The following is a 15,658-nucleotide window of genomic DNA, read 5'->3' on the forward strand; positions in this document are numbered from 1 at the left end:
ATGAAATGGAATTCACTGGGCCATACGTACAGGTGGAGGGTAAGCAGTAAATTAGCATACAATGAAGATGTTCAACAGATTCAAGGACCAAATAGGAATAACAAACTTAGTTTATATAGTTACCCTTTGTTAGGGTTTAACTCTGCGGGGAAAGAGTGCAGGAAATAAATATGTCAAAACTGGAGATTGATGGGCACATGTATCCTTATTTATAGGATGCTGAAATTAACTGAGGCCTGCCATTATGCTCCAAGCAAGCATGGAGGTGACTATGGTATCTCCTTATTTGAAGTGGGGTGATCAGCTGTGTAGAGTTATCTCTTGTTCCTACACCAGAGAAATATATTCCAAATCAACCACTTCAAATTAGATTACAATCTCCTATTCTAAACACCTAGAGAATACAATCAGTTCAGAGTTGGTTTCTGCAGGCAGAAACACTGAAATCACTGGACTAAGACGTGGGAAACAGGAGGACCTGTCAGGACTTCTGCTACATTATAGTATCTGTGAAAAAACTATCTGAACTCCAACCTGGAAACAGTGATTTCCATTAGGATGTAATTCCCCACAAGTTAGATGTAAGTTAATTTTGTTCTTATTGCTTTTAAACCCTACCTATAGTAGTTTTTCAATTCCTTTTGAATCCCTCCCAAAACTGCCTTGAAGAGAGAGCCCAGGGAACCAGGTTCAGTGGGGAGACGGAGGCAATCTGTGGTGCTGTCATGATGCACAAAGGCCATACAACAACTCCAAGACAGGTTGCCTCTCTTGTCCTTTTCCCAAGACAGAAAGCGAGTACGCTTAAAAGGAAATGCTGGGCAGTGACCACTACAGTCGGCTCCACGAAAATGAGAGTCCGAAAATAGCCCCCAGCATAAGGTGACCAGATTTGAACATTGGTAAAGTGGGTCACCATTGACCGAGGGGGGGGGGGGGTTGGAGCAACAAAAATATTCATAGAACACAAAAATAGTATTGTAATATATATATAATTTTATATATATATATTTTTTACTTGCAAAATAAGTACAATTTGCCAGGTGCCCCCAGATGTCCCTCCAAAAGTGGGACAATCTGGTCACTTTACCCCAGCAACACCGAGCCATAAAGTCGAGGAAACCGTCTCATGCCCTGGACCAGCCCAGCTGAATTTGAGAGACTTCGCTAGAAATCCCCGCCGGCCCCCTGGCTGGCAGCCATACCTGCGGTCATTGATAACCAAGGCGCCAATACAGTCACAAGCCGTGATGAAACAGCCGGGCGAGAATTGCCCCTTTCTGTCCCACAACGCCCACCCTCCCTTGCCAGAAGCCTCGAGGCTATTCACGCCTTCCTGTTAGAAACAAGGATCCATAACAGGTGCTCCCCGGGCCCGCGGCCCTCCACCCACACCGACCCGGAGTTAAGCGAGGAAACTGCCCCTCCCCCCATCATCCCCGCATCGGTGAGACTCCGTCCCCTGAAATGGCTGAACAAAGAGAGCCCCGCTTCTTCGCCACAATCCGTCCCATTGGTGGGGGGGCGGGACGAGGGCGGACCCAGCCTGCCTGGAAGGCCTAAGCCTGCTGGTAACCAAGGTAACGCCAGGCAGGTGGTGGTGCGGCCTTGTGGCTAGGACGGACACACAGGCGCGGGGGTGGGGTGGAGGCGTAGCGGTAAGGGGTCCGTCGCTTCCGGCCCATACCCCCTCTGCTTGAGACATGAATAATATTTTTGTCATCTGCACCCATAGGAAGGAAGCCCTTGATTTGAATACCATTTTAATCATCTGAACCCATAGGAAGGCCTTTCATTGTTTTCACTAGACCCCCCAGTGATTTCCCCCCCCCTTTTCAGTTTTCCAGCCTAGATAGCCTAGGCTAGCCCAGCCTTAGATCAGAGACTACAATTCATACCCACAGGCTCCTAGCTATTATATGAGGTGTAACACATGATCTATTGTCTTTCACCAAGCCTTAAAATAACTGTGTTTATTCTAGTCCTGCAGGCAGAGACCAACCTGTGAAGGATAAACTACAACTCACATGATGTGCTTCATATAAGGTATTCTTGAAGCTACAATACTTGTTCAGGGAATGGAAGAATAGCTTGACAAGGCCAACAGGTACCCAGAAATCACCTGTTACCAGATAGACCCAGGAGAGTAGTAACACTTTTCTTGTATAGCTATCAGCCGAAATTCTCCCATGCACCATCTTCAGTCACATGCCTTGTAAAGGTAAAGGTATCCCCTGTGCAAGCACCGAGTCATGTCTGACCCTTGGGGTGACGCCCTCCAGCGTTTTCATGGCAGACTCAATGCGGGGTGGTTTGCCAGTGCCTTCCCCAGTCATGACCGTTTACCCCCCAGCAAGCTGGGTACTCATTTTACCGACCTCGGAAGGATGGAAAGCTGAGTCAACCTTGAGCCGGCTGCTGGGATCGAACTCCCAACCTCATGGGCAAAGCTTTCAGACAGCTGCCTTACCACTCTGCGCCACAAGAGGCTCATCACATGCCTTGTATAGTACATGAAATATAAGAATTTAGGGCTGCCAAGTCTCAGCTGGGAAATTCCTGGAGGTTTTGTGGTGAAGGCTGGGGAGGGCAGGATTTGGGAAGGGGAGGGACCCTCAGTATGCTATGAGGCCATAGACCCCCCCCCCCAAAAAAAAACAGCAGTTTTCTCCAGGAGGACTGATCGCTGTAGTCTGGAGATCAGTTGTAATTCTGGAAGTTCTCCAGGCTGGCAGTCCTTTCCTTTGGATCAAAACTGAGATTACTGCCTGGCAAGCTCCCTATGCATGGTGGAGCTTTTTATTCATGCATCATTTTCTTTTTTCAATTAGCAGCCTTCCTCATAACTTGTCAAACCCTTATGAAGTCAGGGAGAGTTTTACAAGTTACTTGTTTCTAACACAGTTTTCATTACTCATAAGGTATGTGTATTTTAAGTAATGTTTTCATGTGTTGTTACCCACCCAGGTTATAAACAAAAACTCACAAAAATGAATGAATGCTTGTTTATACCGACTTACAAACTGAACTCCCCCCCCCCCTGCAATGTGGTCATCTAAAGGAAATACAAACCCAGAGATACACCAACAAGCCCTGCTGGGGCTGTCCTCTTGCCTTCTCAAGTAACATGAATTCAATAGGATTCTTTACTAGTTTGTGCTTTTGATAGTACTGTGGCACATTTACTCTTTGATTGATTTATAACAGTCAATGACTAGCAAAAATAAACACAATAAACATTAAGATTGAAAATACAATACTACAAATCTGTATACTAAGAATCCTAGTTACAGCATTGACATTTACAAGTGCAACATCCATTCTGTTTCTCCAATGAGCCTTGGAAAGATCTTGCTTTAGTACAATACTTGCAAGTTTCTCCATAGTCTGGTGTGATTTATCTATAAGAAGAACAATAAGATAGATACTATCTCTGTAACTGATTGACCTTTAGTATGTAGTAGTAGAACCAAATTTGATGTTTACTTTGGAATCTGATGAAGTGAACTTTCAGTCACAGAAGTATATACCTTGGAAAGTTTTGTTGGTCTTTAATGTGCTAATATACTCAACCTTTGGCAAATTGCAATGAAAACCTTTCTTTATATTCACTTCATGCATCAGACAAAGTATATTTTGGCCAATAAAATCTTTTTTTAAATTAGTTAGTTGTTAAGTTGTTTTTGCTGCAACAGGCTAACACAGATAACCTTCAGTTTGCGAAAAATTCATAGAGCATGTTTCATATTTTGCTTATTTCTGATGCAAGTGTTCCAAATTTTTTTTCTTGTGAATGTCCTTGCTTAATTTAGGATGTTTTGTGAGCTATAATCTTGCTCAACAGAAGAATTAAGTGTATCTTCATTGGTCAGACAAAACTACAGCACAGAGAAAAATGCTTAACAATCTGATTAAAAGGCAACAACATGCAATAGCTATACTATGTGACGTTTCTGTAAGATCATAAGAAGATTCATGCTGGATCATACCAAAGACTCATGTAGTCCAGCATTCTGTTCACACAACGGCCAGTGAACCAGTTACCTCTAGGAAGCCCACATATAGGAAGACTACAACAGCATCATCCTGCTTGTGCTCCCAGCAATTGACTTAAGGATATAGAAGGCTTAATTGTATACAAGATTGTATACAAGTAATACAGTAATTGTATATAGTAATTGTACATAGGATTCCCAAGATCAGTAATAATTTATACCATAATGTTTCTTGACTTTCTAAACTAATTTAACACTTGCATTGGGATAAAAAGCCATTGTCTTTATTTAGTGAGACAGTGTCAAATTTCCTAATGAATTCTCTTTTGGCAGATTCATGCTGGAGTCTCCCTCTGAATTTTTAAATGGAAAAATTTCAACTTTTAGGTCAGCAGCAAAGTGTCCTGATGGAAATGTTCTCCCACACGTTTCTTAAAGTTTCTACTTTGTACCATTTTGGTGTAGTGGTTAAGAGTGGCGGCTTCTAATCTGGTGAGCCGGGTTTGATTCCCCTCTCCTCCTCCACATGCAACCAGCTGGGTGACCTTAGGCTCACCACATCACTGATAAAGCTGTTCTAACCAAGCAGTAATATTAAGGCTGTATCAGCCTCACCTACCTCACAGGGTGTCTGTTGTGGGGAGAGAAAAGGGAAGATGATTGTAAACTGCTTTGAGACTCCTTCAGGTAGAGAAAAGCAGCAAATAAGCTCTTCTTCTTCTCCTTAAAGGATGGCCTATTTTCTCTGTGTAAACAGCATAATGGCATGGTTGACTGATGTCTAGGTATCTGATATCACTAGGTCCTGTAGTACTGTTGCCTGAGTGCACTACTGAGATTATGTCTCACGTGATGCTATTCTGCTGAATATGCTCCATGCACTGCTATTAAATTTGGCTATAAGTACCCACAGAGCAATAACATTAAAGGACAACACCAATTTAGAAGGTCTGAGGTCTGCAAACATCTGGGAAGTAATTAAAAGGTAAATTGGCCATGCTAAACTGACCTGTCTCATTAGTTGTACACGACAGTGCATTTTATCTTGGAAATTTGGAGAGTGTTCCATTGTTTGTGAGAAATGGAAATGTCTCTGTTACGGGTAGGGGGAGTTAAATAATGCCTTTCGTTGTTGTTGTTTTTACTATTGCCAATAGTGCTATCACAAATTACAAAAGTTAAAAGAACATTAAAAACAATAGCACAAGTGAAAAATTGTTTAATTGAATCATGAAGTAGAAGGCCAGTTGTGAAGAGAAAAGAAAGTAATTTATGAGGTGCTAATATAAAAGAACAGAAAGGCAATTGCAAGTAGAAGTGGAATCTTTGCAAAATAGGAATTACTTCAAGTAAACATGCAAAACGATCTTGCCAACGTGTATGTGCATTACTAGGATTTTATGGGAAATGTATATCTACATGATGTGTTACGTGGAACAGCAGTTTCAGATTATTGTGGAAAAGGAATCTTTCATCTAGAGAAAATAATCCTGTTCTAGTCTTCTGACCCCACTGCTGACTCTCTTACTGGGGAATTGCAGTACACTTAACATAATTCTTCAGAACTATCAAAATACCTGAACTGTGGCTAGAGTGCTCTTATCAGTGATAAATAGGAAGCAGAAGAAGGATAGATGAACTATTCCACGATGGGGAGGGGACAGGTACAGAGAGGCCCTGTAGCTAAGACTGGGAGTTTCTAGTAATAGTATGAAGTAAACATCCAGCCCAAAATTGGACTACTTTGCTCGGGTGCACAGGTGATAGGTGTTCAAGGATGATGCAAGGAACTGAAGCATAGGATAGCAGCAAAGGCAAGAGGAGGGGGTTTAGAACTTTCTTTCTTTCTTTCTTTCTTTCTTTCTTTCTTTCTTTCTTTCTTTCTTTCTTTCTTTCTTTCTTTCTTTCTTTCAATTTGATTCTATTAATTATGTGAGGATATGAGGATATGGAAGTTTATAATTGATTTATAATTTGATTTCTATGACCACCCCTCTCAGCATAGCCATCTCAGGGCGGTTTACAACAATTCGATATAACAATTAAATTAAATAAACAATAAAAACTGTAAAAACAATTTAAAGTTATAAGGCATAAATCCTTAAAAGATCAATCTGCACGTGCTTAATTCCCACTGCAACCCTCTTTCTACGACCCAAGAGAAAGTACAGTATTTGCTGGCGTATAAGACTACTTTTCCCCCCCTGAAAAACATGCCTCCAAGTGGGGGGGTCATCTTATACACTGGGTGCACTTCAGTTGGGATAGACATAGCTGCCCATAGTGGCCCATAGTACTGTATTTTGAGTGGAAATGTTGGGGGGTCGTCTTATATGCCCAGTTGTCTTATACACTGGCAAATACGGTAGTTCAGCCACTGCAGGGCTGTCTCCCGTATTCCAGTGTTGGCAAGGCGGTAATAAAGAAGCTGTCTAACATTTGTGCTGTGCTGGTAAGAGGAAGGTCCAGTTTGTTCAGTAGGTGAGATGGTATTGTTTTTCTGTTTGATGTATTGCTATATTTGCCCATAAAAATGCACCAGTATGAATACAAAAGCCAGCCTTTGGATAAACCCAGACTTGCAAATGTTTTTTGGCCCAGTTCTAGGAGAACTGTTAGAATAACCATATGTTTCTTTCCCCTTGTGTTTTTTTAAATGGAAAAGATTAGTCATCAAAAACATGAGTCTTCAGTAGGTACAAAAGTTTCTCATCATTAATATGTATGAAACATTGTGTCCAATTTCCAAACATTGCAGCAACTTTTATGCTTGTGTCGCGGCCTGACTGTCACCTTAGTCACTGGGTACCAAAGGGTTACCACACAATCCATTTATTGAAAAGAATTTCTGCACTCAACCAAACTATGCAGGAATGTAACAGTTGCTGCTTTGCTCTGTGTCAGCATGGTTTTCTAATGCAGTTCATTGCCTGTAAACCACCACCAGGGAGGCATTCCAAGAGTTCTGTGCTTGAGCACCTCTTGGCTGACATCCATAATTCAGCTGGCCTGAGCTCAGAAATAAATCATACGAATATGTATGCTGCTGGTGCTCTAAAATGATATCTGTTCTGTATGCTACTCACAGTCCTATTGAAAGCACGATGGAAGGAATTGATGAGGTTAACTACTCTAGTTCTCCGTCTTTAGTGTAAACTTAATCAAACAAAGCAATGAATGTGCCACAGGAATGAACATGCAGGAATGAACATGCATTTTTTCTTATATTAAAGGTTTTAATCAAGCATGAGCTTTAGTCTTATACAAAATTTCCTACATGGATGGTGTTATATTATTAATAAGCTGCAAGCATTTGTCTCCATAGGTACTGAATTAATAATAGATTGTTGGTAGAATATAGAGTATGGATAACTGCTAGAAGTGCCCTTTGTGCAGAAAAAGCAGGATATAAATTTGAGAAATAAGTAAAAAAGATAACATTTAGAATACATCTGAACAAGATTAGTCTGAGGAGACAAAGAATTGCCTGTTTTTTTCTTAGCAACAAACGAAACACTAAATTATACAATAGTATTTTTCTAATACAATGCACTAAACTTGGGCTTTTTCTGCACTGGGCTTTTTATCCCCTGTGATACCAAATAAAAAACCCTCATCTACACCTTATTCAGTTTCCATTTTGATATTTAGTACTTTAAAATTTCCCTCTGCAACATCTTTGATTGCTCCGCAGTGACACTACCTTTCCCCCGTGATATCCAGGAGTGAATATAACTTGCTACATCTGAGAAAAGCACTCTGAAAGCCCCAGTATTTCAAGTGTAGATGTCGGCATTTTGCTGGATTAATTTCCTTCCCTTTCTATGTGCCTCCAACACTGGCATAGCATGGTAGTCTGTCTCTGACTGGTCAGGGCATCAATTCAAAGACTGCAGGAAAACTGGTTCCCGGTTGCCATTCTCTTGCAAGATTTATTTTTGCTTTCATTTTTTACGTCGCTGTGCTCCAAAAGTCCACACTTCTATGTGATGAGATTTGCCTTTTGGATTGTTTCCCCTCCCCCCCTTCACTCAAGAAAAGAAAAATAAACAAGCAGCCTCATGCTGCATTCCCACCCCCACCCCACCCCACCCTGATTTGCCTTTAGAGGAGACAAAAGGCAGGAAATAAACCCCTCTCCAGCCTTGTGCTCCTTCAATGCCAACTGGAGCTTCACGCAACCACTGCATCCCTCCCCCATCTTAGGTTCCCCATTCAAGTGGGAAGGACAGAGCAGACAGACAATTAATCCAAACTTCAGCCTTGATCCCCAAAGTCTCCATTTATTTCCCAACCCAGAGCTAGCAATCCTATACCACCATCTTCCATTGAACTCTCCCCCCATCCCCAAATCTTGCTGTTTTGTCTCCACATAACTTGCTATAAGGACTTAATACTAGCTATAGAAACTCAGGCTGAAATGCAATAGGGTTGCCAGAAAATCTCTCTCACATTGGCACAGCCTGGGAGGGAGGAAAAACTCCAAGGCTTTGCCAGTGAGGGAGCTGGGAGGAGGGAATGAAATGCCTTCTCTCACTGGCATATTTCACAACCCTTAGTGCTGATTGGAGGGACATGACAAATGATTGTAGGGGCCATGTCCCTTTGTGCACCACCATGGCTATGGGCCTGCATGCCTGAAATATTCAGTTATTCAGAATTCTTTAGATAGATTATCGATAGTGATCACTATTCTTTTGAAGGAGTCATTACCTCACTTTCATTTCAGAAGTCCCAATAATAGATTCCAATTTATAAGGTTGCAACTTACCATTAAGAACAGGTTAAGCAAACCAGCCCTTTTGGCTTAGCTTCCTTGTGCTGCATGGATCATGTCAATTACAGTAATAACACTGTAAGTGTAATGTCTTTTTAGGCAGGCAACACCTCATCTTTCAATAAATATATTAGGCAAACAAGTACTCTTGAGAGAAAAAGCCATCTCCCAAAATAGAACTCTTTGGCTTTACCCCGTCAATGACAAAGAACTTTCAGTATTCCAGTCCTTTGCTCTGATTTCAGACTCTATGGGTCTCTGATGTATATACACAATGCTCTGCACAAACTGATACAACCCCATTCAGTGCTGGGGAAAGTCCCATATGCCATGTAATGCATGCAAACAGCCTCTCCGCCAAATCACTGTTGGCAGTGCAGTCTTCAACACGGTTACACAAACTTTTGTCAGGATAAATCAATATTCTGCACAGTGACTCAGATTATGCCTATTAGGTAAATCTGTATATGAGCATTTTGTTTTGCATACTATATTCTCCATCTGGTAAACATGGGCAGAGGCCAGATAACACAGGGTCCCAACGGCAGGCTTTCTATCAACACCATGAGACATTCTAGTCTGCCAACCACTCATTTTCAAGACTTTTTAAAATCCCCAAACCTAAGATTTTGCAAATGCTGAGTTCTGTGTCTGGCACCAAACACATTATTTGTACGGAATGCAGAATATTCAAGCTCTTGCAACTAGGTATGAAGAATTTACAGAGGTAATCTGATCTAATGTAATTGTAATATAACTGGAAGATGTATAACTATTAATCTTGGTAACTCCTTCATCGGTTTTTCCACAATCATTTCACCATATGAAGCCAAATCAAATTTATTCATGAGATCCCATATTATCCTGCTGTCTACCTCTGAGAAAAGCAATTACATTATTATATACTACAAATTATATATTATATATACTACAAAATTTCTATTTTTAAAAAAAAGATATACATAAGAACTTGCATTTAACAATACATATCTTGCTCTTTTGCATCACCTTAATGTTACAGACCACAAACTGCATTTGCCCGATAGGTAGCATATACAGAGTGGAGATTATTTGTTTCTTTTCATCTCAATTTCTATTGTTCAATATAGTCTAGTACTGGATTCCATTTTCTTCTGAATTCTAATGTTAATTTATGTATTAAATGTTTTAAGTTTTGCCATTGTCTCATATTCCATCAATTTATTTAACCAATCTGTAATATCTGGTAATTATTCTTTTTTCCATCTTGATACATAGAGAATCCTAACAGCCGTTACCATATATTTAACAAGTTCACTGTATATTTCAATGTTATTTGGTATCATATTTAATAACATACATTTTTGATCCAGTGCAAATTTAACTTTCAATATCTTTTGCATCTCATCATGAATCATAATCCTAATCTTTGTTCACTTTCTGGCACATTCACCAGATACGATAGAATGATGCATTTATATTCTTGCATTTCCAACAATTATCATTATAACTCTTAGTTATAGTGATAGCAATTCTATGGAGAAACACCACAATGATAAAGCACTCCCCCCTTTGGAATTTATGTTATTTTGGTCTCTATTTTCTGGTAGATTTGTGAGAGGCTGAACATGATGACTGGACCCCGAAGAGTGATTGTGTGTATACAGTAAGGCTTAAAAACAAAGAGCACAGATGCCTAGCTGATCAGGAGAGGGCTGTTTTATCACACACACACAAACACACCGGTTCATTCCCCACAGTCTGTTCGTTCCCCACAGTGTTTTGCCTGTTCAATCCCAAAAAGATTGTGGAAACTTAGGGGAACATTTTATTTTAACTTACGCAAAGTAGCTTTGCTCTCCCTTGGTGACTACTTTCTCTGTTAACTTGCTACATCAAAGAAAAAAGAGTAAAGGTGTTATGGAAGGAAAATTCAGGACCTGAAGGTAATCCTTTACTGGATCTTTACGGTTGCATTATGTCCTGTTAGTTATTAACACAATCCTTCATTCAAAACCAGATATGTTCTCATTTAGCATGAACATCTACCATACTCTTTCTTAATTTCTGTTTGTCCAGTGAAAGCCAACACCCCTCCAAAGAAATTTAAGCATTTATAATACCTTTTGGCATCAACATGAATAGATTTACAAATGGTAGGAATGTCAACTGTAGCAGACTCTGGGCTAGCCACTTCAAGGGGGGGAAATCACACTACCAATGGAGACAATTAGAGCATTTATCTGTACTCCCACTTATTGTGCCCAGTAAATTGCTTTTGTACTTCTGGAAGCATTCTAAGCATTGGAAAGTCTAAATGAGTTACCAAAGAAAAAGCAGTTCATTATATTGTTTAAAAGAAAAATGACTCACATATTCCTTTTGTGAAGCTTTACTTTTCTCGGGAATAAAGGAAGATCTATACAGAATGCATTTTGAATGACAGAAGGGGAACACACACACACATTCCCAGTTCTTTTATTTGGGGGGGGGGGATGAAGGCATTGAACAATAATTAAATGATATATCAAAATGCTGATCCAAAATAAACAAAACAATCTGTGACAGCCCCAAGATGACAAACATCAGTAGCTTAATACATCAAAATCTTGTTCAAATAAGCATGCTTTCCCTCTCTTTATAATGAACTTTAGTAATGTTGGCTTCTAGCAAGTTTTTTTAGAGAAGGAGGTTCCTTTAAGGAGGTTCTCCTTTGTGGAGAAAGCTCTGCTCTGAGTTGCCATTGATCTGAGACTGATGCTGTGCTTGTAAACAAGGCTGCCAGAAGATGGCAATATCCTTATCCATTGTTGTTCCTCTATATATTTATGAAACAGCCTAGGGGGTGGGACGTGTCCGGCTGTTCAAGTTGGAATAGGGCCAATGAGGGTGCAGCCAGCTTTGCCCTGATTGGCCCTGCCCCTGCAGTTCCCGCCCTCCATCCCTGGACTCTAGCCTCTTTGCTCTCAGACACCTCAGTGCCTAGAGCCAGCAGCAGGTAAGGGGAGAGGCCCCGGGCAAAGGATCGTGGTGGAGGGCCTCCTAACGAGGGCCTCTTGGCCTGCTAGGCTGGGCCGGCTGATGAGGACCTCCCGGCCTGCTAACTGTTAAGGACTGCTAAGGAGCTGACTAGCCGACTGCTAGCTGCCCAGCCCCCACTTGATCTGGCTGCGAGCTGCCGCCCAAGGCCACCTTAAGCTGCCTGGCCAGGGGAGGGGACCCTTTAAAGGTCCGTTCTTAGGAACGAGCTTTTAAGCTAGTAGTCATTATAATGTTTTGATAGTCATGACTCCCCCTCTTCAGGGTCTAGTGGCACCTTCAAACTCAACAAAGTTTAATTCCAGTTATCCTCCTTTTCATAATGTGTTAAAGTGGGACGTATTGTGGTAAGAAGGACAAACTTCCAGCATTCAAAATAATAAGAAATAGAGTAAAAAGAGAAAGTTCACATGTGGGCTCTGCCGATCTGCACAACAAGGGCTCAAACAGGGTTACAGAGTAAAGCTGAACGCACACATTCCTCTGCCCCTTTTCTAACACACCCCGACTGTTGTAATTCTAGGTTACCTCCCACTCTAGTGACCTCACAGTTCAAACTCACCTATCAGGTACTTATAATATCAGAGACAGTGGCTGGGATATATGATACTAGAGACCAATCATCAATCACGGACCTCCTAGTGGGCAGTCACTGGGGCTGGTCTGGGAATTTCAAACAAATCAAGCACACCCCAGGTGTGTGTGTGTGTTGTACTGATCTCTCCACACCCAGCATCCTGTCCACGCCCAGATGTCGTCAACCCTGTGTCTTGGCTGCTTGGATCCAAGAAAGGTGCAGTATATTGAACTTGTCCCCCTGTAGAACTTAGTATATGTATGGTTTTGCTTATGTGTGTGTTTTGAATGTGCCCTGATCTTTCCCCAAATAAATCCCTTGAGTGTAAGCTTAATTGTCTTCTTTGTTTAAGAAGGGTTTCTTCCAGGGAACAGACCCCATAAAAATTGGTAATAAAGATCCTGTGTTACCCTTCCTCTTGCTATATTCATGATTCCCCAGCAATTTGGGTAACAAGACCAGCTGCACCAGAGGGTGCATGTAGATGTTAAATAAGGCTGGAAACCCAGCTCCTCCTCCTCCTCTGCTTCTTCTGTCTTGATATCTGCCAGGGTTTCACGGCAAAGTAAAATGCAATAACCAAATGCATTATTCAGTATCAGAAACATACTAGGATGGTCAGCATGTTCTGTGAATTTTGTGACTGGTCTGTGGAATCTGGCTGCTGCCAAAGAGCGTTAAGCTTGTTTCTGGATCTCATCCAGTGAAAATCTGTGCTGCTGTCGCTATAAATCACTTGAGTGTTACAAAAGAACTGCTGTGAGCCTGGCTGCATGAACAACACAAAATGGACACATCTCCTCAGCAGGACCAGTTTTCCAGATGAGTAGGAATGAAGATGTGGATTCTAATCCTCAAGAAATTAATAGTTTTCCATTTAACGTGGAGTTCTTTACTGCCTAACCACCCTTTCTCCCCTTGTCTTGTGAAGTTTCTGCGCTTCCTATATTCACATACAAGTACTTTAAATCCAGATGGTTCCCTGAATCACACTGGAATTGCTTATTATTTGTAAACAGGAAACACAAGTCAATTAGTGATTCCTACTCCTTTGAGATTCATGACCAACAGATAATCTGTATATGCAAAGAGTGATCACTTTCACATTTTGTTTATTTAAAATGCAAATTGGGATTTATTAATGAGGTCACTGCCTTTCTGTTTTTTGGGAGAAACATAGCTCAGATTTAAATACTGATGTACGTCAAAACACGGTGGTGCCATCTTTTAATTGGCCTTGCTTTTATGTCATTGAAAACAGCCTTACATACAGAATTTCGGTAGATTCAATGAGTAGCCGTGTTGGTCTGAAGTAGCACAATAAAATCAGAGTTCAGTAGCACCTTTAAGACCAACAAAGATTTATTCAGGACGTGAACTTTTGAGTGCATGCACCCTTCGTCAGACTATGATCTTCTTACATGACAGGGAATATATATTAATTTTTGCTATATATTCCCTGTCATGTAAGAAGATCATAGTCTGATGAAGGGTGCTTGCACTCGAAAGCTCACGCCTTGAATAAATCTTTGTTGGTCTTAAAGGTGCTACTGGACTCTGATTTTAGACATTCAGTAGTTTAAAATTTACCTGGCATGGAAATATAGTGATGGGGGGAAAGGTTCAACTTTTTAAACATTTACATTCTTTACAGGTATTACTGGCAGTAGAACAAGATCAATAAAAAGATGGGAATCATAAGGACAAGTCAACCAGAAGTCCAGCGTTTCGTTCAAACATTCCTAAGAGCAGAGAATGGAGAAGATCCAGGAAGTCACCAAAGAAGAATATATTGCTTTTAAAGTCATTGGATTATCTGCCTTCCAGCTTCTTTATATAACTGATTGTAAATACTTCCTCCAGACAGTTATTCTGGTGGTTCAGTTTCAGAAAAATTTATTCTACATGGGATCAGTATCTGAGATATTTGATTCCTGATATTATCACAAAGAGTAAGGAACCATCTAGGAATACTAATATGATTACAAGCTTGGATTTTGATTACTGTGAATCAGTCGATCCTACAGGACAGAATAAATTAACATAAATACCTTGTTCATAAGTACCAGGAAATGGCTCCGCCCAAGTACCCTTGAGAGATCAGCAGAGGTGACCAGCCTATGAGAAAGGAGGGGTCAGATTGGTGTCTGTGAGGAGGAATTTAGATTCTGGAAGATACAAAGAAGCAGACAGACCATGGCAGTCGGCTACATTACCTTGGCAGTGCAGGAACTGTCTTTGGAGATCTCATTTAAAGTAGCAGCTCTGCTGCTCTGTTCAAGTGCCTCCAGCCAGATCTACTTCTGTATTTGTAAATAAGGCAAACACTGCAAAAATGAAAACTCTGTACTTTCAGAAGGAACCAGCTCAGGCAAGCACTACATCCTGGAACCTTCCGTTGCTTGTGGACATAGTGCATGAATCACCTGAATGAAAGAATTTGCAGAAACAATGTGGATATGGCAGGAATTAACAAGGGCTGTTCATTTTAATCCTGTCCGCTGACAGAGGACTCTTCATTAGCACTTGATAAATTCAGGCCAGTGTGATTGATTCACAAGAATGAAACAAGCTGAAAGCAATGCGTTTTCTTTTTAATTGTCGTTTTTGGTTGTCTAGTGATGTAGTGTAGTGATGCAGACACTAAACGCTGATCCTGAAGGCACCCTGGCATCTATTGCATCACACAGACAATAATATGGTAATAGCAAGCACCCTTAAAGTGCTTTATAGTGTTTAAAGCACTTACATAACCTTACTGTACTTTTTACAGCAAACTTGTAAAAAGTCTCCATTTTACTGTCCTCAAAATACAGGCTAGGCTGTCTAGTATGGTGTAATGATGAGAATATAAGAGTCGAATTGGAAGGTTCTGATTCATAGCTATTTTATAGAAGTGTCTTTTCACTTTTGGAATTCATTCATCAGCTTACTGAGTGATGCTCTGTTTCAATAAATGTGTGTCAGATTTGGTGTTCAGAGACTGAACTGCGAATCTGAACAATGGAATGTAACGCCCTGGATTCCGCCCAACTGGGTCACATGAGGAACATAGGAGCGTTCCAAACAGTCCGCATTGATGAGAGAAGAACTCAGCGGTTGCTCGCCTTTTAAGCCACTATCTGCTTGGATTGGCACAGTGAAGCACAGGCGGAAAATAAATTTATTCGTGATACTTCTCAGTGTCCATTCTTATTATTTCAAGCGTATGAATAAAAAAAAAATTAAATTGGAATTGTTTCCAAAAAGTGTTAAAGTATTTATATCTTGCAAAAATAATTGTAAGGGAGC

The 15,658-nt window shown here is 40.7% G+C and overlaps 1 long non-coding RNA gene across 1 annotated transcript; it reads left to right on the forward strand.

Moving 5' to 3' along the window:
* Positions 1–1,300: 1,300 nt before the first annotated feature.
* On the forward strand, positions 1,301–15,078 carry LOC143841761 (uncharacterized). The gene is made up of 3 exons (XR_013232792.1): positions 1,301–1,447; positions 1,983–2,046; positions 14,022–15,078. It is a non-coding gene; the product is annotated as an uncharacterized LOC143841761 (long non-coding RNA).
* The last annotated feature ends 580 nt before the right edge of the window (positions 15,079–15,658 follow it).

This window comes from Paroedura picta, chromosome 7 (assembly GCF_049243985.1).
Source record: "Paroedura picta isolate Pp20150507F chromosome 7, Ppicta_v3.0, whole genome shotgun sequence".
NCBI classification, from domain to species: domain Eukaryota; kingdom Metazoa; phylum Chordata; class Lepidosauria; order Squamata; family Gekkonidae; genus Paroedura; species Paroedura picta.